General features: G+C 43.0%; 1 pseudogene across 1 annotated transcript; it reads right to left on the reverse strand.

Annotated features, from left to right (window-relative positions):
- Positions 1-6,757: 6,757 nt before the first annotated feature.
- On the reverse strand, positions 6,758-7,606 carry LOC115895326 (annotated as a pseudogene). Its single transcript, XR_004055538.1, has one exon. The product of XR_004055538.1 is annotated as a 60S ribosomal protein L7a pseudogene (transcript).
- Positions 7,607-8,903: the final 1,297 nt, after the last annotated feature.

Below are 8,903 nucleotides of genomic sequence, written 5' to 3' on the forward strand. Positions count from 1 at the left end.
ACAGGGAGACCCCAGACCCATAAATTTTAAAAAATAAATTAGCTGGATGTGGTGGTTTGTGCCTGTGGTCCCAGCTATTTAGGAGGCTGAGGTGGGGGGATCGCTTGAGCCCAGGAGGTTGAGGCTGCAGTGAGCTGAGACTGCACCACTGCACTGCAGCCTGGGAAACAAGTGAGATCCTGTCTAAGGAAAAAAAAGAAGAAAGAAAGGAAAGAGAAAAAAGAAAGGAAAAAAGGAAGAAAAGAGGGAAGGAAGGAAGAAAAGAGGGAAGGAAAAAAAGGAAGAAAGGAAGAAAAGAGGGAAGGGAAGGAAAGGGAAGGAAGGAAGGAAGCAAGGAAGGAAGGAAGGAATTTTACTTCTAGGAGGGAGGGAGGAAAGGAAGGAAGGGAGGAAGGAAGGAAGGAAGGAAAAAAGAAAGGAAAAGGAAGGGAGAAAATTATGGCAAAAATAAGTTGGTAAAATGTAAACAGTCCGTGGCAATTACAAAAATGAAATCACTAATGTCTTTAAATTGTGAGGATAATTAATAAATTTTACTGTAAAGAAAAGAACATTAAAGTAACAGTGTGATATCACTTTTCTTTCTTTTTTTTTTTTTTTTTTTTTTGAGACGGAGTCTCGCTCTGTTGCCCAGGCTGGAGTGCAGTGGCGCGATCTTGGCTCACCGCAAGCTCTGCCTCCCGGGTTCACACCATTCTCCCGCCTCAGCCTCTGAGTAGCTGGGACTACAGGCGCCCACCACCACGCCCAGCTACTTTTTGTATTTTTAGTAGAGACGGGGTTTCACCGTGTTAGCCAAGATGGTCTCGATCTCCTGACCTCATGATCCGCCCGCCTCTGCCTCCCAAAGTGCTGGGATTACAGGCTTGAGCCACTGCGCCCGGCACCCCTTTTCAACTATAAATTATAATGATCTCAAAATTTGATAGCAATGTGTTGGCCAGTATGAAGGAAAATGGTGCTTTTATACATTGCTGATGGAAGTATACATTGCTATAATCTATGAAGAAAATTTGCCAATATTCATTAAAATTTTTAATGCATTTACTCTTTGATATAGCAATTTTACTTCTAGGATATTGCTGTGGTTTTCATGTGTCCCCTCCAAAATTCAGGTGTTAAGGGAGGATCAGGAGGGCTCCTTCCCTTGTGAATGGAATTAAGGCATATATATAATTATATATAAGGCCTTTGTGTGTGTGTAGGGGGGTGGGAGGTTGTATATCTTTAAAGCCTTTAAGCCCTTCTAATATATATCTAAATGCTTTACAAGGTTTTGGCTTCCTTGTCCTTCTGTCTTCTGCCACGTGAGGACACAACACGTCTACCCCTCCAGAGGGTACAGCATCAAGGTGCCTTCTCGGAAGCAGAAGGCGGCCCTCACCAGACAACTGACACCTTGGGCTTGGACTTCCCAGCCTCCAGAATTATGAGAAAATAAATTTCTGTTCTTAATAAATTATCTGGTCTCAAGTGTTTTGTTATTGCAGCACAAGGAAAAATTATTTTCCAAACACTCATATGTATGAGCAAACTTATCGATACAAGAACATTTATTACAGCATTGTTTAAAAATCACAAAATTCTAGAAACTGAAATGCCACCAATAAAAGATTGGTCAAATCAATTGAGGACACAGTTATACAAGGAATGCTATGTCGTTTTTATAAAGAAGAGAGCGTTTTCCCAAAATTGATATAAAATTACACCCAAAATACGGTTGAGGCAAAAGGTAGAACATAGGAAACGTGTACAAGATGTTCCCATTTGAAAGTAGAGAAAAGGATATCTATGATGTGTACATACACACACATATGTCTGTCTGTCTTTATATAGATATACACATGGTTAGGTGGGCTTATAATATCTCTACAGAAAGACAAAATAAAGTTACCATTGCCTCTGGGGGTAGAAACCAGGTATCTATAGGGATAAAAGGAAAAATTACTTTTCACTTAATACTATTTTGTAGCGGTGAACTGTATAGTCATTAAGTCAGCAAATATTTGCAAGTACCTACTAAACATCAGGTACTTTTGTAGATGTTGGAGATAAAGTTCCTACTCTCCTGAAGTTTATACGATACAAATGCATGTTATTTAAAAAATTAAAGTTCATAAGACAAATGATCTATATGCTATAGCTAAAATAAACATTACTTTTTAATTTCTTCTCACTACATAAATTACAAAGTAATTATTTTAATCTTTTTTCTTTTTTAAATCTAAAATTGTATTCGTCTTTTTTTTTTTTTTTTTGAGACAGAGCCTTGCTCTGTCACTCAGGCTGGAGTGCAGTGGTGTGATCGTGGCACACCACAACCTCTGCCTCCCGGGTTCAAGGGATTCTCGTGCCTCAGCCTCCCAAGTAGCTGGAATTACAGGCAGGCACCACCACACCCAGCTAAGTTTTTTATTTTTAGTTCAGATGGAGTTTCACCATGTTGGCCAGGTTGGCCTCAAACTCCTGACCTCAAGTGATCCACCTGCCTCGGCCTTCCAAAGTTCTGGGATTACAGGCATGAGCCATCGCGCCCAGCCAGTCTTTAAAATAAAATACAAGCATTAAAAATTAATTACTTGTTTTTCACATCAATTTTAAATACAAGTAAAACTATGTATTCAAAATTATTTTTTATCATAAACTTTTAAAAATTAGGAAGTCAAATCTCAAAGTTAAAAAGTTAGGGATCAGATAAAGGATACTAAAGTTAGGATAATAGATTTAAAAGTTAAGAATGAAAGTCTCAACTTTGGTGGACTAATTTAAAGAGGATTACACTGGTTATTTCAGCAGGTCTTATGAAGCTGAATGAACAAGCCGGCGGTGCAGGGGAAGCAGGAGGAATCACGACAGCCCCGTGCAGTGATCCCAACTTGGGTTCGGAGGTTGTAAGGGCCTGAAAGTTTACAGGACCCTGGAGATTTGAGACTTGTCGACGAGGTAGACCGTGCCCGCATGGAAGGGAGAATGAAACCTGCAGCTCGTCACAGAGTCTGTTCCTGATGATGTCAGGCCTCACCATTAGAAAGAGATGAGAACGAGGCCGGGCGCGGTGGCTCACGCCTGTAATCCCAGCACTTTGGGAGGCCAAGGCGGGCGGATCACGAGGTCAGGAGATCAAGGCCATCCTGGCCAACACAGTGAAACCCCATCTTTAATAAAAATACAAAAATTACCTGGGTTTGGTGGTGCGTGCCTGTAATCCCAGCTACTCAGGAGGCTGAGGCAGGAGAATCGCTTGAACCAGGGAGTTGGCAGTTGCAGTGAGCCGTGATCGCACCATTGCACTCCAGCCTGGGTGACAGAGAGACTCCACCTCAGAAAAAAAAAAAAAAGAAAGAGAGAGAGAGATGAGAATGTGACTCAAGGACTAGAGCGAAGCAGACAGGTCTGGGTTTGAAATTTAATTTTTCGTGTTTTACTCACACACAAGGTGAGTGTGATCATGAAGAAAAGACCCTCAGAAAGAAGGCTTCCAATCTGGGGCAAAGCTAGAGGAGGAACCATGCAGATCGGAGGGGCAATGAATGTACTATGGGGGAATCACGGAATCCAGAGGCAAGGAAACCTATGGCCTTTCTGAAGAGATGAGTTTTCATTTCATTTTGTTTTGTTTTTTGAGACAGAGTTTCACTCTTGTTGCCCAGGCGGGAGTGCAATGGCATGATCTTGGCTCACTGCAACCTCTGCCTCCTGGGTTCAAGCAATTCTCCTGCCTCAGCCTCCTGAGTAGCTAGGATTACAAGCATGCATCACCACGCCTGGCTAATTCTGCATTTTTACTAGAGACGGAGTTTCTCGATGTTGGTCAGGCTGGTCTCGAACTCCCGCCATCAGGTATCTGCCCGCTTAGGCCTCCTAAAGTGCTGGGATTATAGGCGTGAGCCACTGCGCCCAGCCAGAGATGAGTTTTATCGGAAGAATAATGTAGGTAAAGGGTTCAAATTGTGCAGGTGAAGGGGCTAGATAAAAGGAACATCGGGAGCTAGTTGTGACAGCACTTTGGAAGTGTTCTGAGGCTGGAAGGCATTTTGTTATAAGTTTTTTTTTGTTTTTGTTTTTGTTTGAAATAGAGTCTCGCTGTCACCCAGGCTGGAGTGTAGTGGTGCAATCTCGGCTCACTGCAACCTCCGCTTCCCGGGTTCAGCAGTTCTCCTGCCTCAGCCTCCCAAGTAGCTGGGACTACAGGTGCACGCCGCCACACCTGGCTAATTTTTTTCTGTATTTTAGTAGAGAGAGAGTTTCACTGTGTTGCCCAGGTTGGTCTTGAACTTCTGAGCTCAGGCAATCTCCCTGCCTCAGCCTCCCAAAGTGTCAGGATTACAGGCGTGAGCCACTGCACCCGGCCTAGAAGTTTAAGTAGTGAGCTATAAGTAAAGGCAGGAGGAAAGAAAAATAGAAATATGGGTTATTATGAGGTCATGTAGGAATGACTCAGGGATGTTTATTTTTTGCAGCTCAGTTAACTAAGGCCATGAAACTTGAATGTGTTTTTGTGGTGTATCAAGAGATTTGGAAATGCACAAATAATATTCCACACACGATACACTAGTACCATATTTAATGTGATTGTTCTCCTTATTCAACTGATTGAATTAAATGTCGTTTCACTGAGCTGCCTAATTGCTTCATTATAATTTCTATGTATTCCCCAAAAGACCAGTTTCCTTAGGATAAGATATAATAGAATAGCCCACAGAGATAAGAAAGTATAGGCATCTTCTCTTCCTTTTCGTTGAAGTATAAATTTATTTGTTTTTTGTGTTAAAATTGGATTCAATGGGGAGGCAAACTCTATTAAATTAAACCATAAAGAAGCTGCATGAATATGGATGGATGGGGTGTGTGTTGGGTGACTTTCCAACTGTCTACAGAAATCTGAGCAGCAGAGAGGCAAAGTCCAACTTCCTTGGGGCAGTGCCAAGAGAGGGCCCGGGGCACGACAGTGCTTCCAACATGAGAATCTTAGGAAAGCTGCAGGTCACTGGATGCCTATGCAATTGAGCTAGCGTAACATTAAAAAAGGGTCCGATTTTGTCTATTGTTAACTGTAAGAATTATATCCATGAATCAAGAAGATAGCTATGTGGGTTTATTAGTCCATTCTCATGCTGCAATGAAGAAATACCTAAGACTGGGTAACTATAAATAAAAGAGGTTTAATTGACTCACAGTTACACATGGCTGGGGAAGCCTCAGGTAACTTAACAATCATGGCAGAAGGCACCTCTTCACAGGGCGGCAGGAGAGAGAATGAGTGCAAGCAGAGGAAATGACAGTCACTTATAGAACCATCAGATCTCATGAGAACTCACTCACTATCATGAGAACAGCGTGGGGGTAACAGCCCATGATTCAGTCACGACCAGATCCCACCCCTGCCATGTGGGGATTATGGGGAGTACAATTCAAGGTGAAGTTTGAGTGGGGACACAGAACCAAACTATATCAGTGGATCATATCTGAAGATGGCCAGAGATAACTTAGTTGTTGAGTTTGTTTAGGCTATATAATCCCACCAAAATCTTTGAATGTAGGGGCAAGTTAGCCAAATGTCTCAAGAGCATCTGTGGAAAAGGAAAAGCTAGCCCCTATGTTCCTGACTTGAATAAATGTTAACTTCCTGTTTGAGAGACAGAGCCTTAAGTTAATTTGGGGAAGATGACCAAAATCAAAAGGAAACACACAAATCTCACTTTCTTTAATTAAAAGTGAAGTGAATCCACTGTGAAAACCGAACACCACCAGGTGTAGTGGAAATGACTTTGTCAGCAGGACCAGAGGCCCCTGTGTGTTCTCTTTCCATTTTCAGGAGTGTATGGCTCATTAAGCGCTTCCCAAAGGGAAGGGTGTGATCCATGGCTGGGAGACATAAGGAGGCAGCAGTTCCTGCAGGCAGGCAGAGTGTGTCACTCACCAGCACACACACGTAGGGGAGAGTGTTCTGAAACTGAACAGCTGTCCACTTAGGTCTCATCTTAAGCTAAGAAGTCTCCAAAATAGGATTAACCTGCAAAAACTACATGCGAGAGATGCTCGCTCCAGATGCTTTTTGAAAAATACCATGTTGGCCAGGCTGGTCTTGAACTCCTGACTTCAGGTGATCCACCCGCCTTGGCCTCCCAAAGTGCTGTGATTACAGGCGTGAGCCACTATGCCTGCTCAAAATTAGCTATCTTTGGTAATTTTCTTTCTTTCTTTCTTTTTTGATAGTTTTGCTCTGTCGCTCAGGCTGGAGTGTAATGGCACAATATTGGCTCATTGAAACCTTCGTCTCCTGGGTTCAAGCAATCCTCCTGCCTCAGACTCCCAAGTAGCTGGGATTATAGGCACCCACAACCACATTCGGCTAGTTTTTGTATTTTTCCGTTGAGACAGGGTTTCACAATGTTGGCCAGGCTGGTCTCAAATTCCTGACCTCAAAGTGATCCACCTGCCTCCGCCTCTCAAAGTGCGGGCATTACAGACATGAGCCACCTCGCCCAGCCTTTGGTAAGTCTTTAATTTAGAAGTCATATTTGTGGTTAGATAGACTGGCCTTTTTGCAAAAGCCTGTCCCTTTTTCTTGAACTATTGAAGAATATCAGACATACAGACATCATGCAGTACATATTGAAAAGTAATCCACATGAATGTAAGGGATCCAAAGGAGGCCTTAACCTGAATGAATCTTTATTCAAAATGGGTGTTTTTTTTTTTGTTTTGTTTTTTTTTTTTTTTTTTTTTTTTTTTTGAAGGAAAATTTGTATTTTAATTATGTACAGAAAACTCAACAGTGTACATTTAACCCAGCTTAGTGGCAAGTTCTTTAGCCTTTGCCTTTTCAAGCTTGGCGATACGAGCCACAGACTTGGGACCCAGGACGTTGCCGCCCCAGTGACGGCGGATCTCATCGTATCTGTCGTTGTAATTGGTCCTGATAGCTTCCACCAGCTTAGCCAAAGCGCCTTTGTCTTCCGAGTTCACCTGTGTGAAGGCGACAGTGGTGCAGGTCTTCCTGTGGACTAGACGACCCAGTCTGGCCTTCCCCTTGATAATGCAGTAAGGGACCCCCATTTTACGACACAGGGCAGGCAAGAAGACAACCAGCTCGATGGGATCCACGTCGTGTGCAATCACCACCAGCTGAGCTTTCTTGTTCTCCACCAAGGTGGTGACGGTGTTAACTCCTGCTCGAAGGACAGGTGGTCTCTTAGTGGGGACATCCCCTTTGCCAGCAGCTTTCTTCTCGCGGCCCGGGCCAACAGCCTCTGCTTCTTCTCTTGCTTTGTCTCTGGTCTGTACTTGTGGGCCAGCTTAAGCAGCTGAGTAGCTGTTTGGCGGTCCAGGGCCTGGGTGAACTGGTTAATAGCAGGAGGCACTTTCAGCCGCTTATAGAGGATGGCTCTCTGCCGCTGCAACCTGATATAGCGAGGCCATTTCACAAAGCGGGTGAGGTCTCTTTTGGGCTGGATGTCCTGTCCAATGCCAAAATTCTTAGGTCTTTTCTCAGACAGGGGATTCACCACTTTCTTGGCCTCCTGCTTTTTCACGACAGCAGGGGCCGGAGCCACCTTCTTTCCCTTGGCCTTCTTTCCTTTCGGCATCTTGGGCGGCGGGAGGAGAAAGCTGTTTTGTTTTTTTTTTGTTTTTTTTGAGACGGAGTCTCGCTCTGTCGCCCAGGCTGGAGTGCAGTGGCCGGATCTCGGCTCACTGCAAGCCCCGCCTCCCGGGTTCACACCATTCTCCTGTCTCAGCCTCCCGAGTAGCTGGAACCACAGGCACCCGCCACGACGCCCGGCTAGTTTTTTGCAGGTTTTAGTAGAGACGGGGTTTCACCGTGTTAGCCAGGATGGTCTCGATCTCCTGACCTCGTGATCCGCCCGTCTCGGCCTCCCAAAGTGCTGGGATTACAGGCTTGAGCCACCGCGCCCGGCAAAAATGGGTGTTTTTTAAAAAGAAAATCTTATCTAACTTTGCCAGTTATTCTCTGACATTTTCTAATTTTTTGTATGTTTCCACATGTTCTTCATTCATTCATCCATTCAGTTGTGCTCTTTTCAAACATACATGGAATTGCACTAGACACAGGGTTCTGCAAGCTGCCTTCTTCACTAAATGATTTTTGCATAGTATTCTGTCTCCTTCGCAGAGATCCGCTTGTCTCTAGTGACTGCACGACAGTTCCACAGCCAGTGCTCCACATTAGGTTCATCAAGCCTCTTCTGGAAGACACTGTTTCTGCATTTCTGTGCCTACAAATATTGCTCGAATATCCTCCTGTAGTAAAATCATGAACTTGACAAGTGTCCGTAGAGTATCTCCGGATGTGGAATTGGTGGGCAAAGGAAAATGCCAAAGTTTTAGAATTTAATACCAAGACTGTGCTGGTGCTTCATGTTTACTACAATTTTCTGATATTTAAGGATGTGTTCTCAAAAAGCTATTAGATACATTCACCGAGGTCACTAAAGCCTCACAATCATTAGGCAATAAAACCTCATTTGAATTAAAAACATGAGTTTTGTGAATTTGGTAACATTTTATTATATATACTAGTGATGAAATTACATTTCAATTTAATAGTAGGGTAAGTATTAAATTTTTGTATTTTTTTTATGTTGCTTTGTGCATTTTGTTCAATAATGGTAGGGTAAGTATTAAATTTAAGAGTAGGATAACTAAATATTATATCTTAATGTGATGCAATCATAAAGTATAGTACAACTTATAAAACATCTGGCCAAAAATACTCACCTGGTAGCTAATGAAACCTTTAGCTCTCACTTTCCCATTATAAAAAATACATGTGATAAACAAAGCTAAACGCCATCATGAGGAAACAACTGGACAAATCCAGAAGGTAGAACATTATAGAAACCGGAGCAGTCTCTTCAATATGTCAGTATGATTTTGAAACA

Source organism: Rhinopithecus roxellana, chromosome 2 (assembly GCF_007565055.1).
Source record: "Rhinopithecus roxellana isolate Shanxi Qingling chromosome 2, ASM756505v1, whole genome shotgun sequence".
NCBI classification, from domain to species: Eukaryota; Metazoa; Chordata; class Mammalia; order Primates; family Cercopithecidae; genus Rhinopithecus; species Rhinopithecus roxellana.